Raw genomic sequence first — 23,992 nt, forward strand, 5'->3', positions numbered from 1 at the left:
AAAGCTGATCTGAGTTAGTATACAAATTCAGATGCACCTGATTTTTATAAGTGCTTCTTAAATGGTTCATATGATCCAGCGTTTCTACATGTAATGCATTTGAGTCTCCAAACACATCTTGAAGAAGAGGTTATCTCTAGTCTACTTTATTGAAAAAGAAAAAGTGAGGTTCATAAAATCCAATCTACTGCCTTATGGTCACACAGTAAGTGGTAGAGCTGGACTCCTTGACTAAGAACACAATACTTTTTATAGTATCAGAGTGGCCGTTATGGAACTATAGACTTGGATATTCATCACTGATATTTGCATTGCCTCTTGTTTTAATATTTTAATTTTTGCTGAAAATCAAACTGTTGAGCTCACTTTGGTAAAGCCATAGAAAGAATATTTTGTAGGTTTCTTAAAAAAGGAAATAGCTTTGGTCTTTGTTTTCACTTTTAGCTGGAAATGTCTTTGTTTCTTGTTCATTAATTTCACACAAACCATGAGTACAGAAGGACAAACTCTGGGATACAAGGAGCAATTTTATGGTAGGTAGATGATCACTGAAAGGCACAGTGAGGCAACCTCATGTCTAATTTCTTTCTGAGGCACAGAGACAAACATGGAAGAAAACATTAGTTCAAGAGGCAATTTGACCTCTACCCTAGTGCCCAGTGATACCCACAAATTTGTGCTGTGGTGAAGCAATGTTAGGCTGTTTCTGAGGCTGACTGACAGTGTCCTCCCAGGACCTGTAGGCTGGTGACACTGAAGATGACTCTTTAAAGAGCGAGGATGCCTTTGTTACCCACAGGACTAAAGGACATACTAAAGTTATTCACGCACTTCCTCTAGTGAACCCAAAGTGTCATTCACTGCCATTTGATTTTACATTTCAAGGGAAGTAATTTCTCTGAGGATTCTTATTACATTTTACTTTGAAGTTTGCATTGATAACTCAATTTTGAAAGTTCAGCTAGGTATAAAATTTTAAATGGACATGATATAGAGGTGTATATATGACATGAATATCAGAGTCATTGATGGACCTGTATGTTTTGGAATGACAAAGTTGCTATAAATAATATACTGATGTTTCAACTGAAATATATAATATATGAAACTACAAATCATACATATCATACATAAAATACATAAAGAAAGAACATTTCTGCTTATTAATATGGTACAAGGTTATTTTTACTTGAAATAATATGGATGACCAAATCCTGCAAATATTTATGCAATTCAGTTTCCCACATCCCCAGTGACACAGAAATTAATTTAAAAATTAAATTTAAATTTAAAAGTACCTTGAGTTGTATAGCCATAGGCATAGTTACACACATAAAACATGGATTGAAGCTCATAGCATCTGACAAACTGGGAGTGGGTGATCAGAACCTAAGAAAATAAATTTGTATTTATTATTTTTGACTGGCTGGACTTTCCAAATATTCATTCTAATCTTTGTCCCTGAGAATCCTGTGATTTCGGGAGTGGTCAGAAATCTGATGTTCATGTCGAACTTGCTTCTGCTGCCAAAGATCTCATCATTTTTTCCTGAATAGCTTTAAATAACTTTTTAAAAACTGCATTTAAAAGTGTTTGTACAAGCATATGCGAATTTTGATCACAAAGGAAAACTTCACAGGTTGAGTTGATCTACTCATTCCTTAATTACCTCGATTTAACTTAAGGAAGCTCCTGATAAGCTAAGTGACTTCAAAACATTCAAAAAGTCAGTGAAAAGAAGAGTGTGGATAGATAAAACTAATAATCTATTATTATCATTATTATTAGTAGTAATATTTTATTATCAGTATCTACCGAAGTCAGTTAAATGTCTGATCTTTGTGCACATCAAAAGAATACTAGGGATGCTTTAGCCTTAATTTAGATTTATTCCTAAGATTGCCCTTATCTTTAGGATAAGGAAGTGATGTTTCCGCTCAGTAAACACAAGGCTCAACTTGGTTGATGAGATGCAAACGTGTGTCTAAAGGTAGCTGGGATATTAACGTGCCAAACACATTGCAGCGCCGATCTTGAGACAGCGCTGTTTGCTCAACGGCTCAGTCAGTAGCTGTGTGTGACACAGAGGAAGATTCATTTCCTCTGTGGATGCCTCAGCTGCTGAATCTGAAGCAAGGCATAGGACACGTGTGACCACAGTCAACTTGGTCACTGTTAAAAAGCACATTTTCCTGAAATGTTACATGATCCTCCCAGCTACCATAGTAAGCATGCAATGAGAAAAAGTTGGAGAGCCAGAAGTAGTCAAGGTGAAGGCAACTTTCATGTGACAGGAGACAGCTTCCTGTTTTGGTCACCCCCACATTCCTGGAATGATGTAAAGACTTGTCCCTGGCCCTGGACCAGACCCTTGTCACATAAGGGCCTTGGGCCCCGACTTTCTTTGCCTCTTGCTAATTTCAGTTTCTTAATTATCCTTCACCAATCACTCTTGAATACTAAGCTATAATCCAGCTAGCAAATAAGTTCCAAAATATTTAGAAAAATGTGCAATATTAATCCATTTGGCATAAACCACCACTGGGCTAAATGATGGTTGTTTTCAGCTCCATTGTGCACAGGGGCATTTACTTTCCACAAAGGAGAGCATAGACACCCTGGAACAAAGGGAAGAATCAACTTCTTTCACTTCCAGTGGGTGGAGGGTGGAGATCCTGCCCTGTTCTCACTACATCTGGAGGCACAGATGGCAGGAAAACTAATAGGAGGGAGGCAGCATTGATCTCATGTGGATATAAGCAAGTCCTGAGATGACACATGCAGGCGAATCCGATAATATTCTTAGATGAGACCTTGAAAGTTCCTTGAGTTCAGCTCCCTGCTGCTAATGGAGCTGTGTTTGACAAAGTCCAATGTCCTAGGCTAGCATCCTTTAGGTGATGTGCATGCAGACACTGGAATAGGTCACCAAGGAAAACCATGCAGTTCGCCACCCTGGGTGAATATGGAAACAGTGCAAGAACATCTGTTTTATATTATTCTATCCTGTTGGAGGTAGGAACTGGGGAAAATGACTACACTTAAGACCTTTCCATTGTATGTATTAAACTCATTACTAAAGTCATCACGGGCAAGAAACCTATAGAAAGATGTTCATCTTTAAGCAATTAAGGAGCATGAACCCAACTGGCTTATTTCAGGGAGATGTTGGCAACAGACATCAATCAAAATAAATGTTGTCTATTGATTACAGAATCATTGATCTAAAAAATGAACTAGGTTTTGTAAATATTGTTTGTGGCAACTGTAGACTGGCTCCTCAGACAGTTCTGACAGGCTGACCTCGAGGTTACTCCAGCCTCTGTCTCCGTCACCACCTCCCATCAGCTCAAGCTCATGTGGTAGTGGGCCCGAAGCCAAGGGTCTTGAAGGGTTTTAAACTTTTCTGATTAATAGGACACGTGGATCTTATGCTGTCTTCTCTCCTTCTAGTTTCCTGGAACATGGACTTGATGATATATTGCAACTGTGAAAGCAAAGCAAGAGAACTGCAAGTTTCTAAGACCCTTCCAGCAACTTTCCAGACAACATATTTCTGTTGTATGACAGTAATTAACTCCCACTGTAAAGCCAGGTTTAATTCACTAACTGTATTGGAAAACACACCTAAATGGCATACCTACTAATGACTAAATATTATTTCTCATATCTAGAGGACAACGAGTTTATGGCATGGTAGTCAGAGTAATAGGAATTCAATCTTCCCGTAAATATTGTTGCAACTGCGACATCTAGGTTTATCATCTAGAAAGCACTTTCAAACATTGTAGCACCAAAACCTTTTTTCTTAGCCTTGACATTCACTGCACTTATGTCTAACTCTGTCTTAATCAAATTAGCCATTCTTACTGTGTTGTGTTCCTTCATTTTTGTTTAAAGTTAAATTTGTAAAGCATATCACGCAGATCCAGTCATGAATTTATGAATAATAAAAAATGAAATATAAGAGGGATTTTTATGAAGAGGGTTTGAAAACTACATATATTGGCCAGCAATCTGTGTATGCTCATGAATATAGGGTTGTGTTCAAATGTGAAGACCAGCAACTTTTATAAATAAACCCAAGTTACCAGTGCCTGGAAGCACATTAGCCTGTGGGTCTTTAATGTGGCTTGTATGCAAATCACCTAAAAAACTAAGACAGACATTTGGCCAGCAATGGATCCCCTAGGTCTAATGGCAGAGGCCAGGGTTTCATATTTCTGAACAGCTCTTACACAATCCTGTTCTGCTTTGAGAACCACATTTTTAGTCAAGCAGATACACATTATTTCAAATAATTCTCATTAAGACCAACTGTTGCACTTACACTGCCTTCAATATGGGGAGTTCAACTGGCATTTGGGAAAAAGCATTACTAGATGCTACCTTAAAGCTGCTTCAATTTAATATGACCTTTGCATGGCACTGGCAAATTCCAGGTGAAATTTAGCTCAGTCGCCCGGTGTCCCTGATACATGATTCTTCAATATACATGAAAACATGTCTGCAAATAAGTAGTCCCCTTATTCCAACTCTGGTAATTCTCATTTTAATAGGCATCCACTATTTCTTCTTTAGAAATCATGATAATCCACACCTGTTCACACTGTGTGTGAAATCAGCTTTAGAAGCATGTTTATACTACAATAAGAGAGCATGTGGAGTCTAAATTTGACAGGAAAAATCATGAGCATCTCATAATACAATGAGCATATTTTAATTTTTAGAAACATTCACATTAAAATAAGGAAAATGGGTATAATCTACTAATGAACATTCTCTTTTTTCTGTTTCTCTTTTCTATCGCACACACACACACACACACACACACACACACACACACATGGACACTCACACTGAGAGCTTTTGTGTGCTAAGGAGAGCCAAGGAGATGCTACTTTACACCCAACGGCAAGGGTGGTACCTCTGAAGGGTTTCCTGCAGCAGGTGTCTGAAGGACTATTATTGAATTCCCGCTTGGGGAAAGAGCAATTGAGTGGTAGCTGTTGGTATTTTGTTTAATAAAACTCCAGATGTTGACAGCATTTCTGCATGGCCACTGATATATAATAATTTGCATACAGCTGCAAAACAAAAACAAAAACAACCCCCCCCACAAAAAAACCGATTGAGTCCAACAACTGCATGGCTGTCACTGAGAACAATCTTTTCAAAATTTTTTGTATGGTTTATGCACAGCCCTCATAGCATGATGCATATATTTTTGAACTATTGAGCCAGATTCATAAGATGTATTCATATTCATAATTTTATACTTCTATAAATAGCTCTGACACACATTCATGCCGGCAATTTAAATGAGAAAATAGAATTATTATTTTGAGCCCCTAGTTAACCTGAAAATCAATTTTTATGCAGAGCAACAATTTTGGCAAATTTCTGTGGCATAAACACATTTGTGCTGAACACAGGCAAAGAGAGGAAAGCTCAAATAGACCGACAGAGACAGACAGACAGAGGGGTACTCAAACTTGGACTGCACCACAATTTGTATTGTTTAGAGTTTTTAAAACCTTTTCCTTATATTTATTTTTTACAGGTATCTAAATTCTAGAAAGGAAAACATCTCAAATTTGATCCATATCCATAAAACATTTCATAACTGTTTTGAATTGCTTTGAGATTAATTGATCATCTCCTGCCAGAAAGCAAAAACTGTTTTCTATATTTTATAAAACATAAAGAGGGTGGCAGGAGCCTCACAGAAATGAAACTGTTAACAAAACCAAAGGCTATGTGCATTTCCACAGCATTTCCTTCCAGTCTCCATGACCCTATTCACTTAAAAAGATGGAGGTGACCTTCATGAGTTTTATAGGGAATAGACTACAGCCCAAGATGCTGTCTCAGGGCTCTGTGGTTACATTTACCCTTGAATGTTGTCCCCCACATCAGGCAAAAATGAAACTTTCGAAGTTTGTTGTCACCAGGGAAGCAGCATTTTCATTCCATCTGCTCCCCTGGTGTCCAGAGCTTCCTGGTTACCTAACAGCCATGGTAATGGGTTGGCTTTATTTTCCCTCCTTTGCTTCAACACGGGCCACTGTTAATGGCCACAGCTGTATAAACCAATGGGGAAATCACTGATACTGTGATGGAAAAATCACATTATTAACCCTGAGTAGGTACACAATGACGCATAAGCTCCTCTTTCTCCTTAACAAATTATTATAAACTTACTAGCTGAACACAAGTCAGACGTACTGTCTTATGGTTTGAATGTTAGAAGTATAAAGTAGACTTGCTGTGACAGCAGTTAAGGTATGTCAAGGCCGTGATCCTTGTGTAACTCTAGGGAAGATTCCATCTCTTTGCCTTCCCCGGCAGCTGAAAGGCATCCCTTGCCTCTTGACCCTTCCCCATCTTCAGAGCCACAGGGGCGCCATCTTGAAATCTCCAGCTCTGAGCTCAACTTTGTTTTTCACATCTGTTCTCCTTCCTCTGACCTTCCCCTTTCCCTCCCTCAAGGGTAATTGTGGTTAAATTTGTTTAACTTGGAAACTCCCGAACAATCTTCTCATCTCAAGATCCTGAATTTAAACACAGCTCTAAAGTCTCTTTTGCTGTGCAAGTTTATATACACACAAGTCCCAAAGAGGATGACATAGACATTTTCGAAGGCAGTGCTATCATTCTATGACAAGTATTACAAAGATTATATACTATCTTTTCCACATCCAGATGATAGTATTTAATTCAGCAGTGATTTTTAGAGTTAATTGTAGGACTTGGGCAATTTTGGTTAAAAGGTAACCTTATGAGTTCTATTCCTCTTTTTTATTAGTACATATTATGATTCATAATGAATACATTTATCATGGGGAATTGTTGCATATGCACATTGCATCTTGATCTTTTTTACTTCCCCTTCCCTTAAGCTCATCCCCTCGCTGTCCTCAGACCTCCAACCTAACTAGCCTACCTCTCTAATACACAAAATTTCAAAATAATTTCTCAGAAAAAAAGTTTTAAGTGGTTAAATGATTTAGAGGCTTTAGTAAGATAACTAAAAGCATGTAGGATTTAAGGCAGCTATTTTTGTCTAGTTGAAGTATACTAATTACTTTTAATTACCTAATTACAATATGAAGATTAGAATATTAATGCATATAATTTAACATAAACTGATATGTAAATAAATTGTATGTAATAGAGCAGGCATGATTGACACTTTTTTCAAGGCTTCTTTTTATTCCCTGGAATTCATTAGTGTAATTTTGGTCCTGTAGAGAAGAGCAGGATTAAGAAATCCAAACAGAAAGAACAGTATGGTGAGTATAGTGTATGAGCTGTGACATTTTCTTGATTATTATATTATGGGAGTGAATATTAGCTAGTGCAGGTAGATACAAGGGGTGACTGAAAAACATGTTAAAGGTTTAAATTAAACAAAGATTATGGAAGGGTGCCTCGCCATTAATCCCCTTCAACCCCTCCCCCCTTCACTTGCAACACACTTATCCCTCCTTCTTGCCATGTTCTGAAGCCATTCTGGACTCCCCTTTCATGGGTGTCTTTATGAGCTGTGACTAACATAACAATGCAGTGCCTGTTGTTGCTCGGTGCCATCCAACAGAAAGGCAGACCAGTAAAAAACTTTACAGTGTGTCCTCATCTCCCTTAATTATCAGATTTGGCACCATGTAACTTCTGGCTCTTCGCTAAATTAAAAATGACTAGGAAAGGTAAATGTTGTAATAAATTCAGGCATCGAGGCAGCCAAGACAGCACAAATAAAAGATACCCACCAAATAGGGCTTCTAGAACTGTTTTAGAAAGTGGCAAAAACCATGGGATAAGGGAGGGGAGAGAGAGGGGATATTTTGAGGGGAGATTTATGACAATGTGTCTTTTACTGTAATATTTTTAAAACTTAAACACACTGCATTTTTATCACAACTCACACATCCTAATGATCAGTTCACTGATTTACTGTATGAATATAAATTTTTAATAAAGGTAGCACAGTGGGACTAGCTGAGATTAAGTGCAGTGGTTGACCTTAATCGCGAGGGATTATTAAATGGATTCCTGCCCTGGGCTGGCCGCCACAGAGGTACCTGCTGCCACAGGAGGGGGTAGTTGCTGTCCAGGGCAGGCAATGACAGACGTACATCTGGGTTCATGAGTCCCTACCTGATATGCCCTCCACTGTGTTTGCTACTATTCCCAGTGTGATCAGGAAATCTTTCCAAATGTGAAAACTCCAATGTCTTTAATTTTTTTCTGTGATTTTCCTAAATGCCACCAGTTTTGAATATGGAAATATATAGCCATTAAAACATGCAACTTTTATTTAGAAGAAGTGCCATAAAGAAACAAGATGCCTGGGATTGAAATACAGGACCCATAAATGTGAGTGTCCTACGCAGCTCACAGTACACCAGAAACCCTTCTTGCCGCATATATCATGTCCTCCATTGAATTGAACTCATCTTTTTCTTTCCTTAAGTTCATTGGTACATTTTAGGTATACAATATGACATTCGTCACTGGGAATTTGTGCCTTTACATAATCTCTCTTGGTTCTTATTTTTTTCCCATTCCCCTACCCTCCCTTCAACCCCACCACCTCTACCTATTTACAAAGACTTTGTTTCCATTTTTTTTCCTTTTCTCATATTTATTCCTTTCTCTTCTTTCCTTTCCCTAACCTGTTCCACTTCCCCTTCTCCTTCAGAACTTTTTCCCCTTATTTCACATTATCTATATATTTTGATCCTCATTTACACTTTCAGTTTCTCACACCAGAGAAATTATTCAGTATTTACACAAGTGTGTCCTGGATAAAGAAAATGTGGTATTTTTATAAAATGAAATACCCCTTACAAGTGCAAGGTCCTGAGTTCAATCCCCAGTACCAAAAAAAAAAAAAGAAAAGAAATAATGGAGTACTACTCAGCCATGAAGAATGAGAAACTAGAGTCATTTATAGCTAAATGGATGCACATTAAGGCATCCTCTTGGACTCACCTTTCCTGCCTCCTTCCCTCTCAATTCTGTCTTCCACTAAGAGCTAAAAGCTGGGCAACAACAGTCAAAAGCACAAAAAACAAATGGTTGTGTATTTGAACAGGGGACTCCTCACCCAGTCATTGATTTCACAGAGTTCTTCAACAGCAGGCTGTGTGGCTGACCAAGTTCTCTACTTTCCAGTGTTTCCTTTGCCTTGGCTGACAATGTATTCTTGAATTTTCTGCTATCATTTTGGCTGATGCTCCTTAGTTTTCTTCACCAATCTCTCCTCTTCTGCCCACCCTTGACTCATGCCTTGCATCATCTTGGCTGTTCAGAAGTTTCTTCCATTCTCAGAGTTAATGTGATAGCTACACTAATAATTCTATTTCAAACTTCTTTTGTAAATATATATATTGCATAATTAAAATCCAACAAATCTCACACTTATTTTAAAATAACCATATTGCAAACTGACAGAAGATCTTTTGCCCCAAGTTTGCTTTCCTTCCAATGTTCCCCATCTTGGCAAAAAGCTGAACCTTCTCTCACACACAGAAAACCAGTTGAACTTCCGTCCTCTGATTCTACTGCCTAAGTGATTTCCAAGCTCACCCGCTGACCACTTCCGGCATCCTTGTGCAAGTCACTCATCTTTATGGCTGACAAGCTTCTCTATATTTCGTCCCATCACTTTTAATCTACACTGCACTCGGGACAAGAGTGAACTGGAAATGAAGCAAATATGGTTCATAAAACATCATCCTTCAGCATCTACCTGAAACTTAGGAGTTAGGATAAACTTCCTCTTTCCAAAGATACTATTCTTTCCCTGTTCCAACACCTGACTGCAATTGTGCTGATTTTTTTCTGTTTCTTTGGTACCACAAACCTATTCCAGTCTTGGAGCACAAACACTTTCTATTCCCTCCCAGGAACATTGTGCTCACTGACCGCCTTTCCTCTGTCTTCTGGACCTGCACACTGTGTGGCACGGTAGCCATGGTAGCCATGGTAGCCACGGTAGTCATGCACATTTTCATTTATTTTGAATGATTGTTCTGTGGGCCATGGTGCAATCCATCTTTCCACCACTACATCCAAGCACCAGTATTTTGCTTTGCACACACTGATTTCATTTAAAAATGCTTAATACATGAATATCCTGATGGGTGGATGAGAGAATGACAGTTTTGTATATAGAATGTGAAGGGGGTCAGATGTAACGAGAGCTGGATGAAAAGATTCCAACGTGCAATGTTCCTCATGTAGGATTTTCTCCTATTGAATCTGCAAGTATCATCCTTTCTGATGATATCTAAAAGATATCATTGATAAATAATCTATAAAATATAAAGAAACACTTCCAAATCTGTTAAACAAATAATGTATAGATAAAACAGGAATTAAATTCTAAAATATAAATTCTGGTACAAAAAATTGGAAGAATAAAATACACAAAATAGAATATAAAAGTTTAAGAAATTAAAATTGATACTGTAATCATCAGAATGTGAAGTTAATATAATAAAAGCAAACAAAAAGTAAAAATTCAAAAGAAGAATATTTTAGTCAAGGAAAGAAACATTCAGTCAAATTAAGAAAAAACTTATTACCTTTTTATCAGGACCTGTCTGCAGCCCATAATGCTTACACTCCTATCTTGGAGCTGATGAGTGTGCAGAGCAGAGCTCCGTTCCTTTCCCCCAGCAGGTTTCCTCCCTCCAACCCTTGATCCCTTTCTGGCAATGTGTGAAGTAGGACAATTAAAAATGAGCAGACTAAAACAGTCACAAAGGTGATTAAAATACACAGGAGCATAAATTGACTTGAAGTAGGTACAGGTAGATAAATTTAAAGTCTGTAACTTCATTATCATCAGTTGAAATTGCAGAGGAAAAGTTATAAATCACTACAAAATATCTCATCACAATAAACAAGCAGCAAATTTTTTTTGATCATGGAGAAAAAGGATTTTTAGTAAGAAAAACTACATATACCTAAATTCCAGGAAATGAAACAGAGTCCTCTGAGGTAAGAAAATTCCCCAGAGCATGAAGGGCAGGACAAGATCACCAAAGGTATAAGCTACAGGCATGGGAGGCTACAAGGACAAGTGAACTCTGGCCACCAGCTGTGCTTCCCAAGTTAGTCCATGAACACAGCTGTACTGGTCTGTTGAAAACACTGAGTGGCATTTTGCACAGAACAGGTTCCTAATGAGTTTGGAACACGTGGAAACTTGACTCTGTGCTTGGCCAAAATTAGCTCATTTCTGTTCACAACGTGTACCCATCAATCATTGACTTTCAAATATTAAAATGAGTAGAATAAAACCACACACACACCACACACACACACCAGGAACCTGATTCATAGACAAAATATTTGAACCAGAAGATACTATCTCTAGCTCACTTCTTTGATATCAATTTTCTTAGGAAACATACCTGGAAATGAGGAGGAAGGGACAGGGGAGATCTAATTTTTACCTCTACAAGCAAAATATTATTTGTACTATGCATGCATTCACTCAAAATATCTTAGAATTACCTACCTTCAGGTCAGTGGCCTACATTGACTGTATGTGGCAAGAGGCTATGAAGTCCCCTACTGTCTCAGACCCTCTGCTTTCTCATGGGAGACTAACTTTGTTAGTAAATGGTATCTGGAATCAGAGGGCAAGACAACCCTAACTGTGAGCAAGGTCATACGCCCCTGGTGACTGCAGCAGGGGTGCCCAATCTAATTTCCCTTTCATTTTTCCTAGATAAGAAAGTGACTTTTAATCTTTCTCCTGAAGTTTGGGGAACATCATGGTGGGGGTAGGGAGTGAGGGTTTTCCAGCACCACGGGCGCTCATGGGACTGGCTCTCCAACTGGTGGTGCGTCAGCCCGCGTGGAGGGGCTGCGCACGTAGGGCTTGTGAAGCTGTGTGTGAGGGTTTCTGATCCAGGAAGGGTGCCGCTCCAACATCTGCACTTCTAATAAGTTCCTAAATGAGGTCACTATTGCAGGGACCTACTTTGAAAGCCCTGTGTTATAGTGTCACCGCACGTGAACGCATTTATCTAGTGTCTTAGTTACTTTTTCTGAGACAAAATACTTGATGCACGAAGTTAAAGGAGGAAATCTTTATTTAGCTCAGTTGGCATAGGGTTCAATTCATAGTTGGCGGGCACCAAGTTGATGGCATGGCAGAGAAGCATCGCAGAGAAGAGACAGGATATGGTGTGGCAGGGCAGGCACAAGGCAGAAAGCAGCAAGCAAGCCTGCCTTTGTATTTCATCCGGGATATCTTCCCTTTGAACAGTGCACTCGCCCAGGGAGGGGCACCGTTAATCCTAGCATCACAGCCTAGATCTAGTCAGCCCTGAAAATCCCCATGTCTGAGTGCATGAGGCTTTGGGAGGACATCTAGACACAAGCATAACATCTAGTAAGCAATGGAACACAAACAAGAATCTTGAAATGATGAAAGTGAATGGAAAACAAACTGCAGGTGCAGTTGAGAGGCAGCCCGGGTAATACCATGGAGCTTCCCTCAAACTGTCATCAAGAGACTTTGTCTACAGGCATCGGAAGCCATCCGAGGTGTTAAGAAGGGAAGAATGATTTGATTTTTTTCAAAAATTTTCATCATTTAACCTCTAGTTAGGTAGGGTCAGTGGAAGGAAATGAATGTAAGTAGAGAAACTAGTGCAGACAAAAGACTCAGCCCAAACATGTGACTGGTATGAGAAGCCTGTGGGTGAGCTGAGCATTCTAGGGTGACAATGGTGAATGGGTGGGTTCTCATGATTCATCGCACAAAACGACATAAAAGGCTTAACAGTTTGGAGTTAAAAGCAAACAAAGTAACAAAATGGATTGAATGGTTTGATGAGGTCAAGTACAGTGGATCGACTTAAACAGAAATAATTAAATGTTACTGCCTGCCTTGAATCTGTTGGATAAAGGAGATATAGGGAGCCAAGTGTTATGATCTGAGTAAAATAAGACAGCATGCATAGTATGAATATACTGCTAAAAATAACTTGACTAAAAACTATTACTTGCTCCAAAACAAGCAACAAATTCCACAGAGGAAGCTGGGACCTGGCAAATGGTGGTTGACAATTGTTCTGTTGCAGGCTATAATGGTGAGTTTCCTGGGAAAGAAATCAAATACCACAGCCCCAGTATGGGAAGAGAATGAAAAATGCTTAATATTTGCAGTGTTATATTTTCAGTTAGAAGACAATAACTGAGACTACCCAAAGGATGTGGTGGAGAAGTAATATGATGACAAAGACAGTGTAGGGAGACTTGGACATGAAGGGTAAGGTATCTTTACAATGAGATGGAGGGCCAGGGATTTAGCTCAGTGGTTCCAGCACCTGCCTCGCAAGCACAAGTTACCAAGTTCAATCCCTGGTACCAAACAAAACAAAACAAAACAAAACACAATGAGATGGAAACTTCACGCTAACATTTCCTAGCATGGGAAACAGACACAAACCTGAGACCAATTTGGAGCAATAGTTCAAATACCTGGGTTTCTCAGAATAGAAATAATTAAATAGGTAAAGAGAAAAGAAACCCTAACTGACTAGAATAAATTATCTACTATGCTGAAAAGAAGCAGACATGAAATTGAGGAGAGATAAACCCCCCAAACACAAGCTACCTCAAAACTGAACAGCTTAATGAAATTAGCACACTTCAAAAACTGATGAGCTGAAGGGAAGAAAGGAAAGATATAAAAGGGAAAAGTTACAAGAAAGTAGTAGGACAGACTTGCAAAGGATTGAATATAAGTTTTAGAAATAAAAATATAGTTATTCATTTAAATTTTAAGTGTGTGACTTCAATAGGAGATTAGACATAATTAGAGAATTAGTGAATTAAATCATATATTTGAGGATAATACCGGTACATTATAAACCACTGAGGAAATGTGGCAGGTAATAATGAGAGAATTCTGGGATAACAGCATTAATGTCATGCAAAATAGACTTTAAGTAAATGAAAGTAAATAGGGATGATTTTGATGTAGAGTAATAAGAAAAACAAGCATAATAAATACCTATAATTTAATGTCAGAAACCTACAGGCACATGCCATTATGAGATCAAAATAGAAGAAATTAAATTTCTCAATTCACCCTCCCAAATCCATAGCTCCTTCTCAGCCACTCATCCCCAAATATATACTAGGCCCAAGTAGTTTTATAACCAAATTCTATACAACCCTAAAAGAACGAAGTATATAAATTGTTCTGCAGAAAGAAAAATAAGAGTTTCCAAACTCATTTCGAGGCTAGTGTAACTGTGCAGGCATGATCAGCCAAGGAGAGCTTGAAAAGTGAGAGTTATAGACAAATCAAAGTTAAAATTATAAATGCAAAAGTGTTACAAAGAATATTGTCATCATAGAATTAGTTATAAAATTATGAAAATGCAGTGAACATCATGAATAAACACATTCATCCCAGAATGGCTAAAGTGGCATCACAAATGTTGGGTAGACTATGATAACCTTTATATAATAACAGTCTAGAGGAAAAGAGGTAGTTAAATCATTTCAATATATGAGAAAAACTTCAGAATATCAATGGCTTATAAATGCAACTCAAAGTTGGAAACTATAGAATTCTAATTAAATCATGGAATATACAATCATTAACATAATTACTATTTGTTCATAACATTGTACTTGAGGCTTTAGACATTGGTACAAAACAAAATAATAAAAAAGGTTATGACAAAAAATAATAAGATCTCTATTACATAAAATATGATTTTCTAATAAACTATTCAAGAAAATGTGAGCTCATTTAAAACCCAATAGCATTTTTATAAGTAATATGTAACTATATAACTACAATGAAGTTATCGTAAAATTCTTCTACATAACTATGTGGGGAAATTTTACAAATATATGTTAATTTTTAATAATGACAATAATTTATCAAGAAATTAAAATGAGGCATACATTTCTAAGGAACAGAAATATGTTATTCAAAGTCTTTCTTTTATTAAATCCTGGTATACCTCCATGCAATTTCAAGAAAGTTCAACCAAATACCTTTTATGAAACTTAAGAAAACTGAGATAAGCTTCATTGGAGAAAGAAAAGTTCAAGAATACCAAAACAAATTGAAGAACTAAATTAGGTTTTATGTACATTCTTTATGATGCTATAATAAATATATTTTTATAGGTATGATGGCAAACAAACAACACAACCACTATAGGAATAAGCCATGCAGTGTGTGTATACATACAAACTCATACACGTAGCATTGCAAGGTTTTATGACAGGTGAAATCACAAATTACAATATTTATTAAAAGTTACTGCGCATAACATGTATTGCTGTGAAACAAAATATGCTCTGATTGCAAACTTACAAAAATGTCATCAATGATGGTCGAAGACATAAATGTGAACACGAAATGGAATTTTAGAAGTAATAAAATTAAAAATAGGATATTTACATGGTTGCAAAAGGCAAACATAAAGGAAAAGCTCAACAGTTTTCCTATGTTAATGTAATATACTTGAATTTAAAAGTTAATCCACAATGAGATATATTTTCAGAATACATAACTGAAAAGTGATTAGTACATAGAATATACAAATAAATGGCATAGCAATTATACAAAATTATAAGAAATTATAAATGGTCAAAAGACCAGAATAAACAATTCATTTTTTTAAAAGCTTTATGGAAAAGAATGAAAGAATATGAACATAATTACTTACACAAGTAAGTATAGGATAAGTATATATTAAAACATCTCCTAGGGAGTTGGTTAAATATCCACAAATTAGGTAAATACAAACACTTCAGAACACTCAGAACCAAGCATCTCGCTTGTGCACAAGGGCATGTGCCCTGCATGCTTGCTGTGACATTGTTTATAACTTAAATTCAGTGGGAACTTCTCCTATATTAGAGGAATGAATAAACACTTTTATGAACAATGTAATGATAATCAATAGTTTAAGGGTATGGGCTAGATAAAGATTCATAGTCCTAATTTTACATCATCTGAACTGCCATCTATCAGGTGTAGAGAAATATATCTAAATATAGTTATAGACACAGTTAAAAAATCTGTAATAACCTAAAATATGATGTGAAACACAGGATAGCACAAGGCTAAGAAAGAGGATTTCTCTAGTCAAGTTTCAAAATAATTTTCAAAGAGAGAAAGAAAAACACCAACAAAATAACTTGTGATTGCTATTATTTTTTGAAGTCACAATATGTTTGAAACATGTATAGATGTTTTTAATCTTCACAAACAATATGAAATTGTGGATTTTGTGATACTTGGCACTGTCACACAATGCCAGAGGTACTATTTTATAAGCAGGGTTTCCAGGACCCTGCACCAAGCCAAGTTAGCTGCACGTGTGACAGCACACAGAGGTAGCGCTCGCTCACCTTCCAGAAGTAAACTGAATGACCCTTGACTGCATTAGCAGCTTAGCCACACAGGTAGAGTAGGCTTGATATTACCAAGGTAAAGCATGTCACCTTACCTGATGGCCATGCCCAGATAATGTACACCAAGGGTTAAAATTCAATTCTTTACTTAGAAGTTAATTTCTGAATATGTGCCCAATCAGTCAGGATAAGTTAGAACCCAGGTGCTCTAATTATACCTTAAAGGCTATCCAGCCAATAGATGTTCAGGACCCCAGCGTGATCCGTGCAAACAGCAGCAGCTCTGTCTCAGAGCTTTTAGAGATGCAGAATTGAAGACACTTTTCCAGATTTATGGAATCAATCTTCCTTTTAACAAGAGTCTCAAAGGATTTTGATGTGCATTCAACTTTGACAAGCTCCACTATGCGTGTTTATTGGGATAAATTTAGGTGCTTCCTGGAGGAAACACTCACAGGCATTAAAACATATTGAGTGCTTTGTCTATTTTCTAAAGAGATTCAGGGAAAGAAAAATGATGAACTCTTAACAAAAATCACTTTCATACAATTCACTTGTGTCAGGTTTTTCCGGACACAGAAAATTAAAATAGGTTTGAATTATTTGTTTATTTTATACTAATTTTCAATCAAAATTGTTAAGTTGGATATGCAAGAGCCTCGTGAATTGATGAATTGGTGAACTGAAAGTCAATGGAAAGTAACCAATTGATTGAGTCAAGGGACACCACGATGAATCTGGTAACTGACCTAGACATAGATCCTGATTACATCCTGGTTTTTGACACAAAATATCTTTTTTTTTTATATCTGAAGAAAAAAATCAAAACAAATTAAACTACTGAGCTTTGCTAAGCCTTATTTTCCAAATGTAGAACAGGAAAATACTACACACATACATGTCTGAATTTTGCTAGACAATGCGTACTTGCAAAAGATGAATTTCTCAGCAAATATGAATCCATGATTGCATTTTTCTTATCTTTTCCTCTTTCACCAGGTAAGTTTCCTGCCATCAGTGTTTCAGCGAAACTGCTTTTTGCTTCAACTTTCTGCAGAAAAATGTGATGCTGCAGCCAATTTTATACTTTATTTTTCATTTTTGAGAGGATGACCCTTCAGTTCTATAGCATCTCTCTCCTAATCTCTATAATGAAATTTTGTTACGAAGTAAGGAACATCAGAAATTTGTCTGGGAAAAATACATTCTATTCAGAGATGCTACAATGTTTCATCTTGAGTTTTGATGAAAAGCTTAGAAAAGTGAAATTGATTCGCATAGAGCTGTTCTTCACTATTGTTGAGTTTCGATTTAAAGGGGAGCACAGGAATTGGATAATCAATAATTTTCAAGCATGTGAATGAAATGTGTTAAAGGAATCAAAGTTATGTTTTCTCAACTTTGGAAAAAAATAAAATGAGATCATTAATGTGTATACTTTTAGTAACAGTGATAATTCTGAAAGTAACAAATATGTTTAATGTTGGAAATATACATATACGATTTGCAGTTCAAAACCATCTGAATACCAATGGAGGTTGACTATTATTTAAGAACATGCAGTTTAGAGCTCCTTTATTATTTTGCATTGCCTTAGCTGAAGAAGTGCATTTCACGTATTAAGACACTTTGCATTTTCTGAGGAATTCAGTGGTGTGAATAAGGCATCTAATTTATTTTGCTAAGTTCTCCTCTGTAACAGCTCTGGATTGAACTGCTGCTGCCCTGTGTAAATACCAAGAAGACAGCTTTTTAATCTTTGTCTCCCTTTGAAAGGCAGCTGGGAAGTAGGCATTGACTTCAGGAAGATAAAGAGAAAAAGCAAAGAAAGCTGTGATAAAACCCAGCTTTGGGCTTCCTAGCAACAAAAAATAAAATTCAAATATGGCTGTCACTTGGTATTGTTGATGGAGTCAGGGAAATAAACAGGGGAGTGTATGTTTTAGAAGCTTACTTCCTGACTGAGTTTCAACAGGTAAGGAGATTATAAATTGTCACTTTCATTCTTAAAATAATAAAAGTGCTGAAAAAGAATTAAAACCAATGATTTTATTAGATCCTTCAAAAAGTGAGTTTGCAGAGCAAATCATTACCCTAAATTTGAGAGAAACAGATAAGCAGAAAGGGTTATAGATGAGAACAGTTGAGCTACAGGAAAAGCCCCCCAGATCCCTAAAGAGAGAAGAATGTATAAATGATGTTCTTGAGGCACTGTCAGCCTCAAGTGTAGCCTAGCCTGTGAAGGAGAAATGCTGGGGCAAATATGTGGAGAATACTCAGAGTAGCCCTGTTTTCCTTCAAGCTCCCAGTCAGGTTTTGTACTGTGAAGGGACAACAACAACAAAAAAAACCTAGCTTTTGAGGAGGGTAGAAAAGAAAAGAATTTATTTTGAAACAAGCCTGGAGAGCTTTCAATAGCAAACTCCTACCTGCAAGCACAGCTAAGATTTTACCAGAGATGCACACAACTACACAGCTGCTAACTAATTTTGCATCATCTTGGGGCAGGTGGGATGACAAACAATAGTAAAGTTCACAGCCAAGAGACTGGGTTTCATCATAAAATTCCAGGATTCCTTCTTTGCCCCTCCACAATTTGTAACTACATCTACTCAGATCTAGAATAATAAAGGCAGGTTGTAGTAGAAGAGCAGTAAGTCAGAGACTCAAAATGAGAAGGAGATTTTATACAGATCCAAAGACAAAATGGAGCACAGGAGCAAGTACTCTGTAGGATATCAAAGCATCATCAATAAGCTGATTAAATTGACACCAGTTCAGTCTACCATATATTGATGATGAAATATCTAGCAAAGCAGAAATACAGAGGAATTCCTCAACCTACTGATGAACATCTACAACCCTACATCCAACTCTGATAAGGAAATAATGCACAACAGGGCACTCCCCCTCTCAATGTTTTTGCCATAAAATGTTCCGCACAAACAAAGTCACTGCTACACGATGTTTCTACTTAAGAACTCTACACACCCACCTCAATGAGCATGCTCACCTCCTACCCCAACTTTTACCCACTAGATCTCCATATAAGTTTGCTTTCATTCCTGTTCGGGGCTCAGACTTCAGAGTATCAACTCCTCTGAACCCACTGGAGTGATAAAGTTTGGATCCCTCCGTCTCTCTGAGTGCCACCCTTTGTTTCTTCATCTCCAGAGACCTTCAGATAGCTGTAACAGTTGGTTGTAACACAGAACTGTAACACTTAGGTGTCACGCTGAGCTGTCACACTTTGCTGTAACAAAACCATGCTGAGCGCTGGTAAATTGGACATTGCTTCCCTCACATCACAAACAAAGTCTGGATGCCCTTTTTACACTCTTATTCAGTGTTTCACCAGAATTCCTAGCTACTGGTATAAAGCAAGAAGAGAAAAAGAACATTTATAAGATTAAGAACAAAGAAGTAAAACTGTCTCTTTTTTCACAGACAATTTGATTGCCCATTATAGAACCTCCCACACCACAAAACATGAAACAAAACAAAAAAATTGAAATTGATATGTAATTAGAACAAGGAAAAAACAAGACAGACTCTTGGGGACTCTTTGGGGAGGAGGGCAGGTAAGGAAGAGTAGGGAAGAGGAACTGGAAATGATGGAGATATGTTATATGCATGTACCAATTCCTCAAATCAAACCTCATTATTCTATATTGCAATCATACACTAATTAAAAATCAAGAACAACAGATACAGTATGACTATACAAGTCAATTGCTTTCCCACACACAACAATGAAAAATGCAGATTTGGAACTAAAAATGCAATGTCATTTATAATAGCACCATATAAATCTTTAGAGGAAAATTTATTAAAATATAATATTACCTATATCCACTAAACCTATTTAAAAAATAGGTCTATATAAATGGAGATACGTTCTGGAAGAATTAATATTTTAACATATTTTAGAGGAATATTAGATTTACAGTAAAATTAAAGGGAAGACACAGATGTCTGTAATATATTCACCAATCATATACATGCCTAGCCTGCCTGGTTTCCAATATCCCTGAAAAGTAATAAAATTGTTATAATTGAAGAGCCTACATGAATATATCATTACTACCAAAAGTTCACATTTTATTGTATGGGTCACTCTTGCTGTTCTATATTGTGTAGATTTTGACAGATGTTTAATAGTAGTTGCTCATCATTATAGTATCATACAGAGTAGCTTCATTTCCCCCAAATCCTGTGTTCTATCTACTCATCCCTCCCTTCTCACCAATCCCTGAAGATCACTGATTTTATAAAATTACCTTCATAGTTTTGTCTTTTCCAGAAAGTCATATATTGAAAGTATATAATGTGCAGCTTTCTTTCAGTTTTGCTTCTTTCTTATAGTACTAAACATTTTCATTTTCTCCATGTGTTTTTGTCATTTGAAAGGATGTTTCTGTACACCAGTGAATAATGAACTATTGTCTGCATTTACCAGTAGTTCCTTATCCATTCACACAATGAAGAAAAACGTGATTTCTTCCAAGTTTGGTTAACTATGAATTGTTGCTATAAGTAAAGTTTTGGTATGCATATAATTTTTGAACACTTGAATTAACACAAAGTATATATCTATTGAATTATCTCATAAAAGTATGTTCAGTTTCATAAAAAAACAGAAATTGCCTTTCAAAGCCATTGTGCCATACTGTTTTGCATTCCCACCAACAATGAGTTTTGGAGTTCCTGGTGTTCTATCTTCTTTTCAGCATTGTGATTATGGACCATTCTAACGAAGGCATAGCAGTGTCAAGTTTGTTTAAATTTTCACTGTCCTGTAGGTATATTATGTAGAACATCTCTTCACATCTCCAGGTATAATCTGAATGTCTTCCCCAGTGAATTATTTGTTAGGAGATTTTGTTATTTTCATACTGATTTGTTTGTTTTCTTATTATTAACTTTAAGGGTGCTCTGTATATTTTGAGCTAACCCATTATCCGAAATGTCTTTCCCAAATACTTTTTCCATTTCTGTGGCTTGTTTTTTCATTCTCTTGACAGCATCTTTTGAAAAGCATAAAATGTTAATTTTAATGAAGTCTCAGCTATTATTTTGGGGATGGATTGTGTCAGTGTTATGCCTAAAAGGTCAATGCCAAATCCAAAGTAATTTTGGTTCTATCCCATTATCATCTAAATATTTAATAGTTTTGCATTTTAAGTCTTGCTGTGTGATCCATTTACAGTAAGGTTTTTATGAAGTACATAACATCACTATCTAGATTCTTTTCTTCCTGTTCTTATTTTCATTTATATACTCATTTTTTTCAAATGTATGTCAAGGTATCTCATCACTATTGAGTGAAAAAAAAAACTATCCTTTCTCTATTGAATTATCTTTACTCTTTTGTCAAATATCAGTTGATTATATTTATATGGTTCTATTTCTGGGCTCCCCTTTCCCTTCCACTGGCCAGTTTGTAAATGTTTTTGTCAATATCAAGTTGGCTTACTTACTCTGGCTTCATATTCGGGTATAAAGCTAGGTAGTATAACCTCCAACTTTCTTCTCTGTCACTATTTTGGTGGTTTTTCTGGATCTTTTGTTTTTCTATATAAACTTTAAAATCAGTTTATAACCCACATTTAGTTCCTGTGACTTTTATTGCATTGAATTTTTAGATCATTTTGAGAAGAATTAATATATCGACATTATTTTTATCCATGAATATGGGATTTTGGGCTTTCATTTCACATATCAGAATTTTACAATTTTTTCAGATAAATCTTATGCATGTTTTGTTAGATTTACATGTCAGTTATTATTCTGGAGTACTGATACAAATTCTATTATTCTTTAAATTTCACATTCTTTTTTTTTCTGTTTATTGTAGTCCACTTGGAGTGCCTACAGCAAAAATATCACAGACTTGGTGGCGTAAATTAAAAAATGATTCCTTACAGTCATGGAGACTTCAAATCTTAGATCAAGACACTGGTAGATTCTGTGTGTGGCTAGGGCTATCTCCTCATTCATAGGCAGTCATCACCATGCTAAGTCCTACCATGCTGCAAGAGGTAAGGGGTGCTTGGTATCGGAGCATTAAACCCTTCAATAAGGAGTCAAGTCTAGTAACTTAGCGATGTCTCAAAGCCCTCAGCTTCTATTATCACACTCTGGATGTAATGATATCAAAATATTAATTTGGGGGAAGGTCACACATACTCATTTTGAAGTATGTATTGTCATATAGGAAAATGATTAACTTTCGTATATTAAACATATATCCTGAAGACTTTACTACAATCACTATTACTTCTATTAGTGCTGTAATTGTTTTTATTCAATTTTACATATAGATGACTATCTCATCTATGAACACAGTTTTGTTTCTAGATTCTTAATGGACATGCCTTCTATTTCTTTTTATTTTATTGTACTAGCTAGAAATTCCAATAAAATGTTATAAAGCAGTGCTGAGAAAAAATAACTTGGCTATATGTCTGATCTTGGTGGGAAGATTTTGAGTTTCTTAGTATTAAGTATGAAGTTTGTTGCAGATTTTTTGGTAGATAGTCTATACCATGTTGAGGAATTTTCCCTCTATACTTAATTTAATGACAGTTTTGATCACGAATGGATGTCAGGATTTGTCAAATGTTTTTTCTGCATCTACTGATTTGAATCTTTGATTTTTTTTTCCTTGTCTCTTGCTGTGATGGATTACCATTTTTATTTTGCATTCAATCAGCTTTTCATACTGGACATAAATACCACTTACTTGTTGGCTAAAGATATTTTCAAACATTGTTGAGTTGCATTTGCTAATATTTTTCAGAATTATTGTTCTAATTTTCATAAAATGATTGGTTAGTGTTTTCTTGTCTTGAAATTCCATTGCCTGGCTTGGTATTAGGTAACTCTGAACACATGGGATGATGTTTAAAGTACCCCCCATGACTCAACCTTCTGAAAGTTTATGGAGATGTAGTACAAGTTATTTGGTAGGATTATCCAGTGAATGGTGTATCCCTGTGCTCTCTGCTTTAGAAAGTTATTAGTTATTGATTTTCAGTGTCTTTATTAGATATGTGTTTCTTCAGATTGTCCATCTTTGTTCTCTTTTGAATTTTAGCAGACTGCATCTTTCAAGGAATTGGTTCATCTAGGTTATCAGATATGGAGATTATAATTTGTTGATAATGTTCCTGTATTACCCAGTTAATGACCATTGGATATGTAATGGTGTCTCATTTTTAGTTTTTCCTATTAGTAATTTGAGCCCTCTACTTTATATAGACTGGCTAGACACTAATTAATTTTATTGAACCTTTTAGATTTCTTGATTGTTTCTATTGAGTTTATAATTTCAAATTTATTGATTTCTTCATTATTTTATGTCTTTTTCTTTCAGTTTGCTTTTAATTTGTACTCCCTTTCTTGTGGTCTAAAGAAGATTAGATTATTGACCTTTTTCTTCCTAACAATGTGTGCTTCACATGTAAACCATTTCCCTTAATCACTGATTTTGCTACATCTTACAGATGTTGATATGTATTATTCTAATTACCATTTAGCTCAAATATTTTCTGGAGATTTTTCCTTTGAT

This window comes from Heterocephalus glaber, unplaced genomic scaffold (genome assembly GCF_053883595.1).
Source record: "Heterocephalus glaber isolate CG9 unplaced genomic scaffold, H.glaber_assembly_v1.0 deba00001579, whole genome shotgun sequence".
Classification (NCBI taxonomy): domain Eukaryota; kingdom Metazoa; phylum Chordata; class Mammalia; order Rodentia; family Bathyergidae; genus Heterocephalus; species Heterocephalus glaber.